Source organism: Moschus berezovskii, chromosome 13 (assembly GCF_049115385.1).
Source record: "Moschus berezovskii isolate FMDL1 chromosome 13, NW_MosBer_1.0, whole genome shotgun sequence".
In the NCBI taxonomy this organism is placed as follows: domain Eukaryota; kingdom Metazoa; phylum Chordata; class Mammalia; order Artiodactyla; family Moschidae; genus Moschus; species Moschus berezovskii.
The window spans coordinates 57,607,477-57,627,698 of NC_142472.1; the positions used below are offsets into that span (position 1 = coordinate 57,607,477).

General features: G+C 45.1%; 1 protein-coding gene across 1 annotated transcript in view; it reads left to right on the plus strand.

The window, feature by feature from the left end:
• Positions 1 to 288: 288 nt before the first annotated feature.
• Positions 289 to 20,222, plus strand: part of FRY (FRY microtubule binding protein) — a 438,131-nt gene continuing 418,197 nt past the window's right edge. The window contains exon 1 of the mRNA XM_055426288.2: positions 289 to 413. The gene's annotated coding sequence lies outside the window, so the exon portion shown is untranslated. The remainder of the gene's footprint in view (positions 414 to 20,222) is intronic.

Consider the following 20,222-nt stretch of genomic DNA (forward strand, 5'->3'; position numbering starts at 1 on the left):
TGCCCTTTGTGGGTGTCTATTCCTGGGCGGGCCAAGGAGAAACTGCAGAGCCCAGGAGCGGAGCCTCTCCCGCGCGCGGCGCCCGCAGGAAGCCTCGCCCAGCTCGGGACCGCACCCTCCGCGGCGCCCCTGGGAGAGAGCCGGCCGCCGCGCGCGCCACGGGCGCGGGGAGGGGCGCGGCCGAGGGGAGGGCGGAGCCAGCGGCCCGGCAGCCAATCCGGGCGGCCGCGCGTCCCGAGGGCCGCGGCTCGCCGGGCGCGCAGGGGGCGGGGCTCCGCTTGACAGTGGCGGTCGCCGGGCAGCGGAGCCCGGGCGCAGCGAGCGCGGCGCGGCGCGGGGAGCACGGGCGGCGGCGGCATCCGGGCGATGCGGCGGGTCTCCTCAGGCGCCTGTGTCCCGACCTCTTGCTGAAGGTACCGCGCGGGGCTCGCCCCCTCGCCCCCGGGCGGCGCAGCGCCGGCCCCGCGGCTTTGTGAAGCCCCGTCTGGGGCGCGGGGTTGGGGGGGCCGGGCGGGGCGGCGCTGTCTGGACCGCTTTCCCCGCGAGGAAGAGGGTGGCGGCGGAGGGAAGCGGGCTGAGGGAGGAGGGCTGTCTCCCGGGCGCGGCCGGCGGCCCTGCCGCCCTCCATCCTCCTGCCATCCCCCACCCTCCCCACCCCACGTGGTTCGAAAGAGGTTTCGTTCCAGGAGAAAGTTTGGTGCTGAGACGCGCGGAGCCGGACTCGGGGGTCCCTGAGGCGCGCCCCGGTAGAGGGGAGGCAGGTCGTCCTTGCCGGGGACGCCCGTGACCTGAATATGGGCAAGCGGGAACCCAGGCCACTTTCTACCCTCTCCCCACACCCACTCTCCCCCCAGCAGCATTCCCGACGCAGGCTCTTCCCCGAGGGAATTCCTCGACGGGCATTTCCCCCCCCACAATCGGAGCAGGGGAGAGGCACACAGAGCCCCCCTACGCCCGCTGTCGCTTCTGCCGAAGGTAGTAGTTCAGTCTCCCGCACCTTCTAATTAAAGGTCCCTGAACAGTGCGTCGGAGCTGCAGGTGATTCCTTCTGTCTCACATCTTGAATATTTTTTTTTCATGCCATTAGGCTTGCAGTTGGCTTCTCCAGCGTGCTGGGGTGTGGAGCGCAGGAAGGGGAGTAAAAGCTGTGGCCTATCTCTCAGGTTGCAGGGTGGGGAAAAAAAAAGAACACAGAACGCACTGATCCACTTGATGGGAGAAAGTTTCAGCCTTCAGAAAAAGATGCGTTTCCATGTGGATTATTTGCTTTGACGAAACTTGCTCAAATGCAGAGAGAGTTAGTATTGAGCTTTACCCAAGGTTGTAGGAACACAGTCTGCCATCACTGTAGCTGGGAGTAGTTGTGGTCATGTGTTTATCACAGGGACTCGAAATGAGCAGATGTCGACAAGTGTGTGTTGAATTCTGTTTCATTCTTATCAGCCTGATACCTTTCTGATCACACGTGTGGGTTCTTACAGGTACTTTATTTCTTACCAAGAATATTCATACCATAAGACAACTTCATAATACCTTCGGTACCCTGCAGACCGCCTTAGCCAAGGACTTGGACGTCTTGTTCTGGTCCACACTGTTTCTCCTTCACCAGGTTACATCACTTCCATAAGAATGTTTGCATATGAAAGACCAGGAAACCTTCGTCCATGGTGACACGATATATACAGCGTATACATAGTGCATACAGGTGTCCTAGATATTTTGTATGTAACTTTGATTCTCGCAGTCACCCTGATGTGTTCTTATCACTTCCCCTATTTTAGGATTTAAAGAGTTTTGCAGTCTTCCCAAGATTAGAATTTGAACCTGGATGTCTTTGATTTCCTTCCTGGTGCTCGTTTCCACTAATCTATGCTATCTCTTGGCCTTTCTGGAGAGAGAGTTGCCCATGTGATGATACAGTAGGAAATCCCAGCATGGCAATGTACGCTGCATCTCCCGACCCCCTGGGTCAGAGCCATTTATGGAGTGTCTTCTCCTGGGAGCCCATCACTGTGTGCCCAGCCGCTGTGATATCAGGGTTGACATCAGGGACGGACATCATGGGCTCCGCACACTACCCCAACTCCCCTACACCCAGGATGTAAGTCAGATGGCAATCTCCAAACATATAAACACCTTCCCCTTCCTAATACCTTGGTTCCAGAAGACAGGTGACTGAGTGTTTTCCCTTTCTGCCACTTAAGGAGAAGTTTCTCCCCTCTCAGCCATTCAGGTCTATTTTAAGTCTGCACAGATAAGTACACCCCACCAGCTGGCAGCCACGCGTCCCCTGCAGTGTTCACAGGGACTCACTCACCCTCCTGTACCAACTGTCAGAGAATTCCTGACACAGCCCTGCCTACTTACAGCGGAAGACTGAAACAAGGTCTCTGGGGAAGATGGTATTCGTCCAGGGAACCCCTGGATTCTCCTCTGCTGACCAGAAAGGAGACTCACCCAAGGATCCTAGGGGCAGGAAGCAGGCCTTCTCAACAGTACCAAATGCCGTGTGTGTGGTGGCCTGTTGTCAACACTGTTAATGCATTCGCAGTATAGAAACGCTTTTACCAGTTGTCTTCGTGATGGATGGAGGTGATCACCTATTTCTGATTTGATTACTTACTTGTACACCGAGGCAGTTGTCACCTGGGTGAAGGGTCTGGAAACCTGGTATCACAGTTGTGGTAGTGAGTTTGAAGCTGTGTCTGAAAAAAAAAAGTGTCTTTTATTATAACCTACAGCTACTCTTTTATCACTTCTCTTCCCTAGGCGGGTTGTATGTATGTCTATTCTCTCCCTTGCTATAGTCTTCAGCTTTTCTCTGGTTCCAAAATGTTTTGCAGTACTGAGGCTAAAAAGAGATAAATGCATTTTTGAGCTGTGACCATATGCTGCCTGGAAGCCTGTCCTCCTAGTTGGCATTTTACTCATGTTACTCTAGTGTTCAGCATCTCAGAGTCCCATGCTTTGGGATTTCACATGGGCTCTCCTGTCTAATCATTTCACTTCATCCCCCGCAGTGTGGTGAGGTTTCAGTCTAGAAGAGAGCCCTGGCACCTCCCCTCTGATAGCTCTAAACTGTGGAAAACTGGAGCAGCGCTAATTAAAGTTGGGAAAGTGGAACATGAGGTGTGCTCATTGTCACTCTTGCACCAGAATGGGAAATGTACCAAAACCATTTGAGGGGAGAAAGAGTGAAGCCAACTTCTTTAAATGACTGGGGTGGGGGGGGGGAGATCTGCAAAACTGTACCAGATGATTGACATGGTACAGTCAACCTGAAGTTGGGAGCATGCAGATACCTCACTAACCTAAAAGTGTCCACATTCAACAAACTTCCACTCTGCATTCTATTCAGGTTTTAAAACCTCTTATTAACCGGCAATCCATCTTTATTTCTGTATTTCATCAAATCGGGAATGTCATCAGAATGTAAGACATAGCATGATTTTTCTTATATGGGGAGGAAAAGAAAATATTGCCAGTTATATTATGACTTGCCGCTGTAACAGTGGTCTTCCAGGACACTGCATGAAACTGTCATGCTAGCATCTCACAGCTTTCAAGGGTCATCTCTTCCATCAGGTGTACTTTTTACTGCTGGTACCTCAGTAGCATTGCTTATGGTTGATGGGCAATCAGTTTGTCTATGTCTCAGTAACGAACTGTAACACAGATTCCTGTTCTGTGTTTTCCTTCAGTCTGGTTAAGCATTTGGATTTTGCTTTGCAAGGTAATGTGGAAACTCTAAACAAAGACAAATGTTTCCTTTAGTAACAGAACATTTAGACCCCACTACTCTGTTTGCCTTGGTGCACACACAGTAACATCTTTAAGTGTCAGATCATAGTGTAATCTTTTTGAAAGCCTTTTAAATGGCAATTTAACAGAATACGTGCAGTGCCAACAATGCCCCTTAGTGGAAGCAATGACAAAATGATTAGTGGTGACCAAGTTGATGCAAATACAGGGAAATGATGATTGTGCTGTGACTACTGCCAAGTTGTCGGTCATTTTAAGATACTGTCCTTATTAAGACCCATCCTGATTTCAGAGACATTAAAGTGTGGGGGAAAAAATGAACTTTATCAATGAAATATGTTCATCTGTGCCTACTTAGTTTAGGGAGCTTGACCTGCCTACCATCTTGCGTGTTTTCATTCATTCATTCATTCACAGAATCATTCATTTTGTTAAACTCCAAGTTTCAAAGGCTGATGATGAGGGCTGGCAGAGAGTGGCCCGAGTGAGAGAGCCAATAAGGAGGTGGTTAGGAGTGTGGCCTCAGGATCGGTTGGTTTGCATATGAAAGGCTTGTGGGAAGGCCAGTCTTTTTATCCTTAGGAATTGGCTCAGCCTGGGAAGGGCACTCTCTCCAGGGTCCTCAAGCCCCCACCCCCCAAACTCCCCCCCCCCCCGCCCCCTGAGATGTCAAAACATCAGGATACAGAAAATAAAAGGCTTGGTTAATTACCCAGAGATTTTTTTAAATAGTCAGCTAATGGGTTCGGCTCAGGTGCAGCCAAGCGTGCAGAGGTGCCTAGCTCAGGATGTGACACATGGTCTCATCCAGTCAACATTCATTAAATCTGAGTTGTGGTGCCAGATGGTCCAACCGTGCTCACAGTCAGCCTGTGCTGGATACTGTATCAGGTGTGCACTGTTCATCTTGAGAGAGAGCAGAAAATGAGAGACTCTACTGTTCAGAGGACCCCCGGATGAAAGATGAACCACCCAGGACAAAGACAAAACGCAAGTCTCTAAAAATATAAATGAACCCTTAAGCAGATACATCTTCAGCTTTAAGATCTGAAAATCTGTAAGGTAATTATATATTGGGGGCTTATTCACTGTGGATGTGGAAGATCAATAAGAGTCAGGAAGCATGAAAAAGTTAGTCGCTCAGTCATGTCTGACTCTGCGACTCCATGGAGTGGGGCTCAGGTTCCTGTGTCCATGGGATTCTCCAGACAAGAATACTGGAGTGGGTAGCCTTTCCCTTTTCCAGAGGATCTTCCCAACCCAGGGACTGAACCCCGGGTCTCTGGCAATTCAGGCGGATTCTTTACCAGCTGAGCCACCAGGTTCTTTCTCAGAGTGAAATTGGAGTTGGGAAGTGGATTTAGTGCTGGTGAGTGGTATGCTCAGGAGTCAGTTGCTAAAGGTGAGTTACTCAAAATAGCGTGAAGCATCCTTTTCTTCTCAGCTGCAGGCAATATTGATCAGATGAGCAGATGATTTACATACACAGAAAAGAATGTCACTGGAGAGAGTTATTTGAAGGCAGTTAATAGGATGTGTGGTGGCGACGAGTCTAGGCGTAGAATGTTTCTCACATACCTGACTAACAAGTGTCTGCTTTGAGGACACCGATGGAGGAGGCAATGAGTGGGATGGACCTGGATTTAGATTCAAGGTGTTGCTCTTAATAATGAACGATTTGAGGATGGGCGTGTCTGGACTCACGGTGAAGTAAATGAGTCCTTCCTCTGGGCAGCCTCTTGACTTTTCTTTATGTGGCCGGTTAATGGTTATAATGTCTTCAGAATCCTCTGACTTTTTCTTAGAATCTTGACCATGCATGTTAAGAAATAATCATGAAAACGTAAGCAGGAGGTCAGTCTCTTCATGTAAGGAGGTAATTCCTTTGCAGTGAAAGTTGTGCAGTAGCCCTCCACGCGCAGTTCCTCCTAGTCTGCGACTTTGCACACATCATTCTTGTGTTTGTGTAGGAGTTTATCTGTGTTTATGGAAGTTGCAGAAATGTGTTCACTGGAACACACAGCTGCTCTGCCTTTGTGTTTCCACACTGATGTCATAACTCCTTAGTTAAAGTAGTGATGGTAGCCGAAACTAGCCAGCGAAAGCATTTCTGCCTGGCTTACGTTGCTGACCTGGATTTGACATTGGTCAGGATGGTCTTTGGGTTTATCCACTCCAGTGATGCATTACCTCTCAACCTCACATACATTTCATAATCCAGGCTTTTATGGCCTTTTAACCTGATTCCCTAAATGAATTAGGTCCACGTGAAAATGGAATATTCAGTCAAATGAGATAATATGCAGAAACATGAATCAGCCAAGAAATGTAACGGACAATTACATCAAGCTGAATATTGCTTTCAGGTGTTACTCAACGTCAGCGATCCTCGGGGGTCCTTGGCTTTCTGGAGCTCTTTCTTTGTGTTGATTCTTAAGTGAGACCCCCTATGGAAGGCCGAGGGGAGAAGCCTTCCTGGAGCTATTCTTGATAATTATGTTCTAACTTTAACCTTTGTGAATTTGAGTTGCTCTCTTCTGGGAGTGCCTGGAAAGAGGCATGTCCCTGCTGATCTCTTCAGCCCTGGAGCCTAGAAAAGTGCCTGCACATGGCAGGGGCTTAATGATTATTTGCTGAATTAAGAAATATCCTTTGACTGGTTGACACAGGAATTCCCATCCTTCTTTGGTCCAAAGATTCTTATTGCTTATGAATAGAAATCCTCACAAAATACCTTATGATTTCATATCTAAATCATTTAGTATAAAGAATCAAGGATATCAAACCTGAAATTTTAAAGAATGGAAGTCATGAAGATAAACTCTCCTTAACAAATTAAAAAATCTATTGCGAGTGATCATTATTAAAATACGATAATATTGGATTGTAGAATAGGAAGACTAAAAATAATGGTATAGAAATTACAGATTTTGACTCAGATTATTTAGTGAGCTTAATACGTACAAATAAGAAATATAGCTTTTGAAAAAAGACTCAGTTACCTAGTGAAGCTTGCTAGAACAATAGAATAATAGCTTGAAGAGAAAACCGTAAGAAGGAGAATAATTTACATTTTGGGTCTTAAGCAAATACTGAATGAATTTCTGATAAGTGTTAAATGTTGGAGAGAAAAAAAGAAATACCATAATGATGGATACATGTCATTATGCGTGTGTCTAAACCCACAGAATGGACAGCACAGAGAGTGAACCATAACGTTAACCATTAACCATAATTTACTTTGGGTGATTATGATGTGTCAGTGTGGGTTTATCAGCTGTAACAAATGTCCCCACTCTGGTGGTGATGGTGACAACGAAGGAAGCCATGTATGTGTGGGGACAGAGAATATATGGGAAATCTCTGTACCTTCCCCTCAATTTTGCTGTGAACCTAAAACTGCTCTGAAAGAATAAAGTCTTATTAATAAAAAAGGAAAAGAGAGGAAGAGAAGGAGGAATGGACAGACAGAAAACGTCATTTTTCTATCCCAAGTCTGAAGGCAGTGATGACTTTTCTGAATATTCATGTCATCTTATAAGACAAATACATTGGAATATAGAAACCCAATAATCATTTAAATAATGAACTGTAATAAAAACATCCTAAAAGGCAGCATGACAGAACATGGCTAATGGAAGCATATCTAAAATATGTGGGGGGTTGATCCGAATATGGGATGTGTGGCCTGGTCACACATCCCAGGGGTTCCGAGAGAGGGAAGCAGATGTTTTGGTCCTTGATGTACAAATGTTAGATCATTCCATGATAGTCCCAGAGTGTAAAACATACACATTAATCACTACCACTTAAAGGTGTAGTTTGTGTTTTGACAAAGATCGAAGATCAGAACTTCTGATTGGGAAATAGGAATTCTGTATCCACTGACTGCTTGTTCATTTGTTGCTCTACTGGGAAAAAAACAAACAACCCTGCCATAAAGCACAGGAAGCTCAGTTAGTGCTCTGTGATGACCTCAATGGGTGGGAGGGAGGTCCAAGAGGGAGGGAATATATGTATACATATAGCTGATTCATTTGGTTGAATCACACAACATTGTAAAATAATTGCACTCCAATTAAAAAAAAAAAAACACCTAAAAACCAAAAACCAACAGAAACCATCCTTGAAACCCCACTCGATAGTAAGGGCTTTATTCAGAAACCGCTTGAGACAGAATTACATATCAGAATTTTCTTTTCTTGTTTTTCCAGACAATAGAAGCAAATTTCACAAAAGACTACAGTTTGGACACTTGGAGGTATTAGTAGCACATTAGACAGTGTCTCTGCCTTAGTTGTATGCCTTAAAAGTGCACTTACCTGAAACAGTAGTTCAGGGTTTGAAATCTGCTCTCAATTCTCATCACATGTCCACTCCAGCATTGTTTTCCTTATCTCTGTGGGATGTGGAGGTAGAAGCTCTGTCTCTGTGAGTATTGCATGTGGCTGGACAGTGACCTTCCAGCCCATCGAAAGGATCGGAACAGAGGTTGGGAGGTCCCTTGAGCAGTGGCTATGTTATATCAGATGTATCTGGGGGATGGAAAGAGCTTGGACTCAGACTGATGTGGGCTTGCCATCCCCTTGTCATGGAGTAAGAAGTGCATCATTGCCCAGTGAGGGGGCTGTGTGGCTGATACCCAGCTAAAGGCTCTCTGTCGCCTCCCTGTGCCATTTAATCCTCATCCAGCCCCTGGGCGGTTGTTCAGTTCAGTTCAGTTCAGTTCAGTCGCTCAGTCGTGTCCGACTCTCCGCAACCCCATGAATCACAGCACGCCAGGCCTCCCTGTCTGTCCGTCACCAACTCCCGGAGTTCACTCAAACTCATGTCCACAGAGTCGGTGATGCCATCCAGCCATCTCATTCTCTGTCGTCCCCTTCTCCTCCCCCCCCAACCTTTCCCAGCATCAGAGTCTTTTCCAGTGAGTCAACTCGTCGCATGAGGTGGCCAAAGTATTGCAGTTTCAGCTTCAGCATCAGTCCTTCCAATGAACACCCAGGATCGCTCTCCCTTAGAATGGACTGGTTGGATCTCCTTGCAGTACAAGGGACTCTCAAGAGTCTTCTCCAGCACCACAGCTCAAAAGCATCAATTCTTCGGCGATCAGCTTTCTTCACAGTCCAACTCTCACATCCATACATGACCACGGGATAAACCATAGCCTTGACTAGACGGACCTTTGTTGGCAAAGTAATGTCTCTGCTTTTTAATATATTATCAAGGTTGATCATAACTTTCCTTCCAAGGAGTAAGCGTCTTTTAATTTCATGGCTGCAATCAGCATCTGCAGTGATTTTGGAGCCCAAAAAAATAAAGTCTGACACTGTTTCAACTGTATTTCCATCTATTTGCCATGAAGTGATGGGACCAGATGCCATGATCTTTGTTTTCTGAATGTTGAGCTTCAAGCCAACCTTTTCACTCTCCTCTTTCACTTTCAACAAGAAGCTTTTGAGTTCCTCTTCACTTTCTGCCATAAGGGTAGTGTCATCTGCATATCTGAGATTATTGATATTTCTCCCAGCAATCTTGATTCCATGAATCAAGGCAAATTGGAAGTGGTCAAACAGGAGATGGCAAGAGTGAACATAGACATTCTAGGAATCAGTGAATTAAAATGGACTGGAATGGGTGAATTTAACTCAGATGACCATTAGATCTACTACTGTGGGCAGGAATCCCTTAGATGGAATGCAGTAGCCATCATGGTCAACAAAAGAGTCCGAAATGCAGTACTTGGATGCAATCTGAAAAACGACAAAAGGATTTCTGTTCATTTCCAAGGCAAACCATTCAATATTACAGTAATCCAGGCCTATGCCCCAACCAGTAACGCTGAAGAAGCCGAAGTTGAACGGTTCCTTGAAGACCTACAAGACCTTTTAGAACTAACACCCTAAAAAAAACAAAAGATGTCCTTTTCATTATAGGGCGGTTGTTACTGTCTCTGTTTTGCAGATGAGGAAACGGAACAACAAAGAGGTTAACTATTTTGCTTTGGGTGACCTTGATAGCAAGTGAAGGGGCTGAGAGAAGAACCGGGAGCATCTGACCGGGATGCAGCACCGACTTTATGCTCCCATGGGGTGTGTTTAACACGCTTCAGACTTAGCTTCCTTGTCTGTAAATTGGGGCCATTCATTTCTATAAGCCAGTTGGTGGTGAGTTTGCAAGAGAATACGAATAAAGTATCAAGCGCCCTATGGCCCAGGGCACAGTGGTTGCCTGTTGTTATTGCTGTCTTTTTCCCTGGTGGTCCAGTGGCCAGAACTTCACGCTCCCAATGCAGGGTCCCAGGTTCAATGTGTGATCAGGGAACTAGATCCCACGTGCTGCAACTAGTTCACGTGGGGCAGCTCAGAGATTCCGGTGCCGCAGTGAAGGCTGAGGATTCCATGTGCTGCAACTAAGACGTGGTGCAGCCAAATAAAAATGGTAAACAATCTTAATAAAGTTAAATGTAACCCATTGCCATAGCAGCCACTCTGTCCCAGCTGTTCACTGTTACAGGCCCACAGGAGCTTCGTTACTGATGTCCGTTAAGTCCAGTCTAGAACCTGCTCTTCTCCACCTGGATGGGTATTTTCTTCCTTCTGTAGAGTGACTGGATTTGAGGGAAGCAGAAGTGGAAGAGGAAGCACTTTAAAAGGGAGGGAGGCAGAGTGGCCTTAATCCTTGTGGGAACCTCCACCCCCTCAGCAAAACGGTAGACTTGAATCCACTGAAAGTAACACAGAAGGCACGTTTTCACTCAAGACTCCGGTGCCAAGAACTGGGGAATCTTCATCTTCACCTGTTACCCTTTGAGTCCTGTATCTGTTGTCTTCCAAGTAGGAAGAAATCTGTAGGCAACCTCTAGTGTACTCTTGAAGCAGTAACTATATATAAAGAGTACATTTAGTTCCAAGGTCTTAAGTAGTTAGTGACCGTCAACATTCTTGTAAATATATTGTAGCCAGTGAAACCTACAATGTATTCCTCTAGACCTTAAAGAGATTCTGGTACATCCACTTTGAAGTATTTAGAAATCAATTAAGAAATAACTTTTTTTTTTCTCACAAGTCCAATGTCATGTTTATAGAACACCTCATTTATACATTTGTAATACATTTTAACTTATTTAAAATACGTTGCAGCTTCCCAAGTGGCACTAGTGGTAAAGAATCTGCCTGCCAGTCCAGGAGATACAGGAGACTTGGGTTTGATCCCTGGGTCAGGAAGATCCCCTGGGGTAGGAAATGGCACCTCACTCTGGTATTCTTGCCTGGAAAATTCCATGGGCAGAGGAGCCTGGCGGGCTACAGTCCATAGGGCCTCAAAGAGTCAGACACGACTGAGAGACTGAGCACAAAATACATTAGATATATTTTTAATGTTAGTGTGTTTTATTATGCAAGTAATATGTTCAATGGGCTTCCCTGGTGGCTTGGATGGTAAAGAATCTACCTGCAATGCTGGAGACTCTGGTTCGATCCCTGGGTCAGGATGATCCCCTGGAGAAGGGAATGGCTATCCACTCCAGTATTCTTCCCTGGAGTATTCCCTGGATAATGTTGAAAATTTTAAAGATTTAGTTAAGTAAACAAGAATATAAAAACTATCCATAATTCCACCTCCTAGATATCATCACTGTTTGCATTTTTGCGTATTTTATCCCAGATTTCTTTTTTCATGTATAGATGTATACAAGATTGAATCATTTAGTATACTGTTTTATAAGCCACTTTTCACATAGCACAGTTTATCCCAAATCTCTCACCATGACAGTAAACCATTACGTAGATTTATTAGACAAATGTCAACAGACCTTGGCCTTTGTATTTCAGGACACTAGAAAGACCTCCACTTAGCCCCAAGGCTGAGGACATTGTCCAACTCTATACAAAACATGCTCTCTGCCTGGTGGAGCTTTTAAGTCCCCAAGCCGGGTCTCACTTGCAAAGTGTGAGGTCTACATCTGCACTCCTACCTCTGCCCAGTACCCTTGTCATCCTGAGGCTCCTGCTGTTTATCTCCTGAAGGTTATCGGTGTCACCCTGGCATTTCTGACATGGAATTGCAAATAAGCTTTTTCTGCCTCCCATCCTCTGACGGGTGAAGGTCAGGAGATACACAGCCCTGCCAACTGGCTTCTTAAAACCAGAACCATCTGCCGATAAAAACCTGCCATTCAGAATGCTGACTCCCTCCCCATTTCTACAGCTGGCTCTCAATTACTGCTTCCCCTGGGAGCCAAGATCCCCAAGATCATTAAAACCCACAGTGGAAAACCAAACTTCACGAGAGTTTAAAATCTCCTCCTTGTCCATCTTTCAACTAGAGCTGCTCACAAATGCACTGATTTTAGTTTCTTCTCCTTTTATCCCCGATTCAAAGCCTAATGAGCAATGAGGTAGCCAAAATGTGGTTATCAGACAGACGAGCAAGCAGCCTGTCTTTATGATTCTACAGTTTGAGTGTATGTCTCTGAAACCTCTCCTGCCTTCACTGTGAAGGGTACTAAGCAAGGTGTTTTATAAGTTGCTTTTTGCTACCTAGGTTTTCCAAAAACCCATCAGAGCTCTTCACATTAAGTTCTATGTAATTGATATTCTTTTCTTTTTTAAATACTGTTTCCTCTGTTTCAGTCTGCCATCTAATTTCCACCCTCCTTCAAAAACAACTATATACACACTCAAGTCTATGTGTATTTCTGTGTATGTATATTCATACAAATACACTTTTAAAAAAACGAATCATCTGTACCATCTTTCTAGATTCCACATACATGCGCTCATATACAATGTTTGTTTTTCTCTTTTTGACTTCACTGTATATGACAGACTCCACGTCTCTGCAAATGACCCAGTTTCATTCCTTTTTTATGGCTAATATTCCATTGCATGTTGTATATATCTACCAAATCTTTATCTGTTCATCTTTCAATGGTTGCTTCCATGTTCTGGGCTGTTGTAAATTGTGCTGCAGTAAACACTGGGATGCATGTATCATTTTGAATTGTGGTTTTCTCAGGGTATATGGCCAGAAGGAATAGAGATGCAGAGTTAGGGAACAGAAGTGTGGACAGGGGGTGGGGGGCAGAGAGGGTAGGATGAGCAGGGAGATTAGGATTGACGTGTGTGCGTTACCACATGTCAAACAGATAGCAGTGGGGACCTGCCCGTGCAGCACAGGAAGCTCAGCTCGGTGCTCTGTGGTGACCTAGTGGGGTGGGATGGGGAAGGGATTGGGGAGACCCAGGAGGGAGGGGATACAGGTATACACACAGCTGATTCACTTTGTTGTACTGAAGAAACTAACTCAGCATTGCAAAGAAACTATACCCCAATTAAAAAAAAAAGAATCAGAGTCACCATTCTCTAGCCATGCATGTTTTTGTTCTTATACCTTCTCTGCCGAGGAACACTGAGCCTTGACATCGCCGGGCATTCAACACGCCTGTGTGTGTGCACATCCATCGTTTCCTCCCCGGCCAGCATGGGGCAGCTGCTCATCCTGTCTGCTCCTCTCTCCCCCAGCTTCAAGCCTGCCGTTAGTCCTGACATACCTCTTCTCCCCCTTCTTTCCTGCTGGTCAATGCTCTGACATTCTCATCCTCTCAGGGAAGATGTGATACATCCGAAAGAACAAACTTTAGGACCTCAGTATTATCTGCAACTGGTGGCTCAGAGGTTAAAGCGTCTGCCTCCAATGCGGGAGACCCAGGTTCGATCCCTGGGTCTTGAAGATCCCCTGGAGAAGGAAATGGTAACCCACTCCAGTACTCTTGCCTGGAGAATCCCATGAACGGAGAAGCCTGGTAGGCTGCAGTCCACGGGGTCGCAAAGAGTCGGACACGACTGAGCGACTTTACTACTACTACTGTTCTCTGCAACCATCACAGTCATTAATGTTTCCTGAAACAGCACTCCCTGTTTAAAAGATTTTGGGGTTTTGGTTTCTGTTTTTTCTTAAAGGAAGCCTTTCTGTGCACTGGCTTTCATGGCACTCTTTTGGCTGGAAAGGGCTACTGCCCTCTGGTTACGTCATAGTCGCCGAGAAGGACCATTTCGACTAAGGCGCAGCCAGCACTTAGTTTTGAGCATTCTAACCATCTTGCTGTATAAGTGGCTTATTCCTCAGCAACAGTAGTGATTCAGGCCCCATGGGACCACTCTGGCCTATTTGAATAAGCTATCAATAACGTTAAAAGCCTTCCCAGACATCGACATTTGCCAGCACTTACAGGCCAATGCAAATGGGACAAGTGGCTTTTGGACATTTTCAGTTTCCACCCAGTGTTTGTTAAACAGTCAAGGTATTTATCAGAAATGGCCATGGGACATGAACACCTTCTGGTATGTGCTTTTAATTGTATTTTTGCTGAAACTGTCAGACTCGATTTCTTGTTGGATCATGTCCTTAGCCCCGGAGAGGATTCCTGGAAGTGCTGAAAAGAATTCTATGTGAATTACCCCTATTTAGAAGAAGACCAGTCAGAGCTGGCATAGCGGCCTAAGCTTTCAGCCAGGGCTGAGTGTGAGGACTGCCAATTAGGAGGCAGGAAGCGGGGCCCAGATCTGTGCCCCCTCCTCCCCTCTCCCACTCAACAGAGCGCCCCAGGCCCACTCACCCAGCCAGGTACCAAGTCTGCTGGACCCCAGACTAGAATCTGAGCAACACAATCAAAGCTAGCAAGGAGCCTGGGGAGGTGGCCATGGCATGACTGATTTTATTTGCGTCCTGGATGAGTTTCAAGACGACGATGACTTCTCTCTCGAAAATGTGTTTTTCACACAAATACCTTCTTTTTTCTTTTTTTGGAAAGAGTCCACTGCTTCGATCAAGTTCTTCGATCTTAGAGGAATCCATGGCTACAAAGTGCTTAAGATCCATGGTTCCAGCTTTTCTCTCCAGTTTAAAATAGCCTTCCCTTTGCTGACTCCTAAGTTTTATTCAAGTCCTGAAAGGAAAGAGGTTTGAGGTGTTTTAAACCTCTGAGTTCGGCCACAGGGATTTAGGGGGCATTTTAAACCCAAACCCTTACCTTCCTGAGCCCAAGAAATCACAGAATCAGAGGAAAGCCGCTCTGATGAGGTTTAACAGTGTGTGTGAGAGGGGTGACACTGTCCATTCCCAACATGAGCTGAGGACTGTGGGAAGATGCTGGACCGTATAGCGGAACTGGGCAAAGTGGTTGCCAGTCCGGCTCTGCGAAAGAACCTTTATTATCTTTGCTAAAATGGGCATAAAGTCCTACAACTTTCTGTGTAGCCCCATACAGCTAAGGTCCAAATACACTTTTCACAATTCTGAATTCTAAAATACATCCTACTGACAGTAATTTACATGACCTTTTGGATCAGAAGTATAGTGAGAAATGATTATATTCATTTGGTTTTTCACCTAGGATAGAATTTCCTTAGGAGTATTGATACTATTGATCAATATGGAAAGAATGGGTGCCTGAATGACATATGTAAATTAAACAGCCTCCTTTTTAAAACATGACTGATCTGAAATAACACAAACAAGAATACCACCAAGTCATAACCAAGTCCTTTTCATATGGGATTAGGTTTTGAGAGTTTAAGGGCTGTCCTTTATTGTCACACATGGTAATAAACTGACCAGATATACATACAGGAAAAAGAAGTAAAGATATTACATTTTTATTTTTAAAAGTTTGCTATTTATATCTGGGCTTCACTGGTGGCTCAGTGGTAGAGAATCCAACTGCCAGTGCAGGAGAGCATGGGTTCAATCCTTGAACCCGTAAGATCCCACGTGCCGCAGAGCAGCTAAGCCCGTGTGCCACAGCTACTGAGCCTGCGTTCTGGAGCCTGGGAGCCACAACTGTGGAGCCCACGTGCTGCAAATGTGGAAACCCGTGAGCCTAGAGCCTGTCCACCGCAACAAGAGAAGCCACCACAATGAGAAGCTCAGCTCTCCCCAAGCAGCAGTGGAGACCTAGCACAGCCAAAACTGCGTAAATAATAAAATTATTTTTAAAAGCTTGCTAATAATATCTTCAGATCAACATTATTATCAGTATGGTAGAAAAGGCTAAAGCTCATTCGAGAGGAGAGTTTAAGTAACTTTTATTTGGCCAATGTGATGAGCTAAATTCCCTTCTGGTAATCTTTTTAAATACTGGATCTACTTAGGAGTTTTATCTGTGAACTTAAGTGAAGTTTCTGGATTTTCCTGGGTGGATTTACTTATTTGCAATACTTTGCAAGGTGGTCTCTATTTTACTTGAAAGCCCATTAAATAAGAGGATATGCTTGACTGAAAGGAGAGCTTGAGGATTAACCAGCCAAAGCAGAAGAAAGCAATGACTGAGTGAAGTTAATCTGATTGTCCTAGAGTTGATCCTAAACCATTACTGCCTAAGCCTTGGTGGATCCCTCTGTTTACAAGGAGGAAACTGCCTGTGGCATCCGCAGGAGCTTAGTGTGCTGTTTGGAGGGCTTATGCAAAGTCGGTCACTCAAGATTTCACAAACACAACAAAGCCTCACTTATCTGTCATTACAGGGCTTTGCCAACAAAGGTCCATATAGTTAAAGCTATAGTTTTTCCAGTAGTCGTGTAGAGATGTGAGAGTTGGATCTTAAGGCTGAGCGCCAACTGATGCTTTCCAGTGGTGATGCTGGAGAAGACTCGTTGAGAGTCCCTTGGACAGCATGGGAATCAGACCAGTGCAAAGCCCTGTATCTAGCTTCATCTGAAGTCAGTCTCCTAATTCTACCTTGGCTGGAAATTTTGGCTTAATTTATGTTGTATGTGTTGTAAGGGCTTCCCAGGTGGCGCTAGTGATAAAGAACACGTCTGCCAATGCAGGAGACTTAAGAGATGTGAGTTTGATCCCTGGGTAGGGAAGATCACCTGGAGAAGGAAATGGCAACCCACCCCAGTATTCTTGCCTGGAGAATCCCATGGACAGAGGAGCCCTGGCAGGCTACATTTCACAGGGTCACGAAGAGTCAGACTCTGACGTGACCTCGCATGCATGTGTTTACATGTTGTAGGGTAAATAACACAAATGATAAAATGATGCAAATGATAAGGACCTAAGTTCAGTTCAGTCGCTCAGTGGTGTCCGACTCTTTGCGACCCCATCAATCACAGCACACCAAGCCTCCCTGTCCATCACCAACTCCTGGAGTTCACTCAAACTCATGTCTGTCGAGTTGGTGATGCCATCCAGCCATCTCATTCTCTGTCGTACCCTTCTCCTCCTGCCCCCAATCCCTCCCAACATCAGAGTCTTTTCCAATGAGTCAACTCTTCGCATGAGGTGGCCAAAGTATTGGAGTTTCAGCTTTAGCATCAGTCCTTCCAGTGAACACCCAGGATTGATCTCCTTTAGATCTCCTTGCAGTCCAAGGGACTCCCAAGAGTCTTCTCCAGCACCACAGTTCAAAAGCATCAATTCTTTGGCGATCAGCTTTCTTCACAGTCCAACTCTCACATCCATACATGACCACTGGAAAAACCTTAGCCTTGACTAGACGGACCTTTGTTGGCAAAGTAAGTCTCTGCTTTTTAATATGCTATCTAGGTTGGTCATAACTTTCCTTCCAAGGAGCAAGCATCTTTTAATTTCGTGGCTGCAATCAGCATCCACAGTGATTTTGGAGCCCAAAAAAATAAAGTGGAAGTGGTCAAACAGGAGATGGCAAGAGTGAACGTAGACATTCTAGGAATCAGTGAACTAAAACGGACTGGAATGGGTGAATTTAACTCAGATGACCATTATATCTACTACTGTGGGCAGGAATCCCTTAGAAGAAATGGAGTAGCCATCATGGTCAACAAAAGAGTCTAAAATGCAGTACTTGGATGCAATCTTAAAAATGACAGAATGATTTCTGTTCGTTTCCAAGGCAAACCATTCAATATTACAGTAATCCAAGCCTGTGCCCCAACCAGTAACGCTGAAGAAGCTGAAGTTGAACGATTCTATGAAGACTTACAAGACCTTTTAGAACTAACACCCAAAAAAGATGTCCTTTTCATTATAGGGGACTGGAATGCAAAAGTAGGAAGTGAAGAAACACTGGAGTAACAGGCAAATTTGGCCTTGGAGCACGGAATGAAGCAGGGCAAAGGCTAATAGAATTTTCCCAAGAGAATGCACTGGTCATAGCAAACACGCTCTTCCAACAACACAAGAGAAGACTCTACACATGGACATCACCAGATGGTCAACACCGAAATCAGATTGATTATATTCTTTGCAGCCAAAGATGGAGAAGCTCTATACAGTTAGCAAAAACAAGACCAGGAACGGACTGTGGCTCAGATCATGAACTCCTTATTGCCAAATTCAGACTTAAATTGAAGAAAGTAGGGAAAACCATTAGACCATTCAGATATGACCTAAATCAAATCCCTTATGATTATACAGTGGAAGTGAGAAATAGATTTAAGGGACTAGATCTGATAGATAGAGTGCCTGATGAACTCTGGATGGAGGTTCGTGACATTGTACAGGAGACAGGGACCAAGACCATCCCCATGGAAAAGAAATGCAAAAAAGCAAAATGGCTGTCTGAGGAGGCCTTACAAATAGCTGTGAAAAGAAGAGAAGCGAAAAGCAAAGGAGAAAAGGAAAGATATAAACATCTGAATGCAGAGTTCCAAAGAATAGCAAGGAGAGATACGAAAGCCTTCCTCAGTGATCAATGCAAAGGAATAGAGGGAAACAACAGAATAGGAAAAACAAGAGATCTCTTCAAGAAAATTAGAGATACCAAGGGAACATTTCATGCAAAGATGGGCTTGATAAGGACCTAAGGGGAACGTAAATGGGAGTTTTGAAGACCTCACATCATCACTATGCATGACTGTGTAACTTTTTAGTAAGTATGAAGTGAGAAGTGAAGTGAGTGAGAGTCGCTCAGTCGTGTCCAACTCTTCACAACCCCATGGAATATACAGTCCATGGAATTCTCCAGGCCAGAATACTGGAGTGGGTAGACTTTCCCTTCTCCAGGGGATCTTCCCAACCCAGGGATCGGACCCGGGTCTCACGAATTGCAGACAGAATCTCTACCAGCTGAGCCACAAGGGAAGCCCAAGAATACTGGAGTGCATAGCCTATCCCTTCTTCAGGGTATCTTCCTGACCCAGGAATTGAACTGGGGTCTCCTGCATTGCAGGCAGATTCTTTACCAACTGAGCTATTAGGGAAGCCTTTAGTAAGTATGAAGTGAAGTCACTCAGTCATGTCCAACTCTTTGTGATCCTATGGACTGTAGTCTACCAGACTTCTCTGTCCATGGGATTTTCCAGGCAAGAGTACTGGAGTGGGTTGCCATTTCCTTCTCCAGGGGATCTTAGAGAGATTTAAATATATTTAGAGTTGTGTTTCTCTCAGATTTAAGTTACTGGCTATACACTAATGGCTTGATGACTTGGTTTCTATGTATATAGCCCTACAAAAGAATCTTGTCCAGTACATGCTTAACAATCAAAAAGTAATTTTTATTTATTTTCAGTGAATTAATTATTTTGTGGAATGGAGACAGTATCTCCATATTTCATATGCCTCTTCCAATATGTATTTATTTCACAATGCTCTTTTCAGCATTGCGAGTAGATACGTTGAGACAGTAGATGTAAACATGTACAGTTTGCTTGCTTTAAACGTCTATATAGTCGTGGTGGCAGTGGCTGTTAATAGCATAACTAGATGCTATGGAATTAAGCAGAAACATACTTGTTATGTAGAAAAGTCTGGTTACCACAGTAGCTTCTCCTTTTGTCCTGGAGCAGCATTTTATTTTTGTTGTTTTTTTTTCCCCTTTCAGTTCCAGACTATAGTTGTTTACAGTCTTTTTTTTTTCCTTCACAAATGCCAGTCGCCTGGAGATATGGCAGCTGATCAACACAACTGATTACTCTGCAGGTGTAAACCAGATAATTTAGGCCCCCAAGCCATCCAGGATCAGAAGTACTTAGTTGCTTTTCTTCATTAGTGAAATTCACAGGATGGTTCTATCAATAAATCATCCCTTTACATCTTAGGTTTGAAAATCAGACCCTCATCACAATGCTGTTGGCTTCCCTGGTGGCTCAGCAGGAAAGAACCCACCTGCCAATGTAGGAGACACAGGGTTTGATCCCTGGGTCAGGAAGATCCCCTGAAGAAGGAAATGGCAACCTACTCCAGTCTTCTTGCCTGGGAAATCCCAGGGACAGAGGGGCCTGGGGGACTACAGTCCATGGGGTTGCAAAGAGTCAGACACGACTTAACGACTAAACAACAGCAACACAAAGCCATTTAACTGGTCTGGGTGGGAGCCTGCTATCTAGGTGAGCCACTTAGATGAAGTGACAAGCCAATAGGTCAGAGCGAGAATGTGAGTTATGTGACTACTCCAGCGGCATCATTATTATTGGTCAGGGAAAGGCACTAAGTTCACTTTATCTGCTGAAGTGGTAGGGGATGGTGATTTCATCGAATAT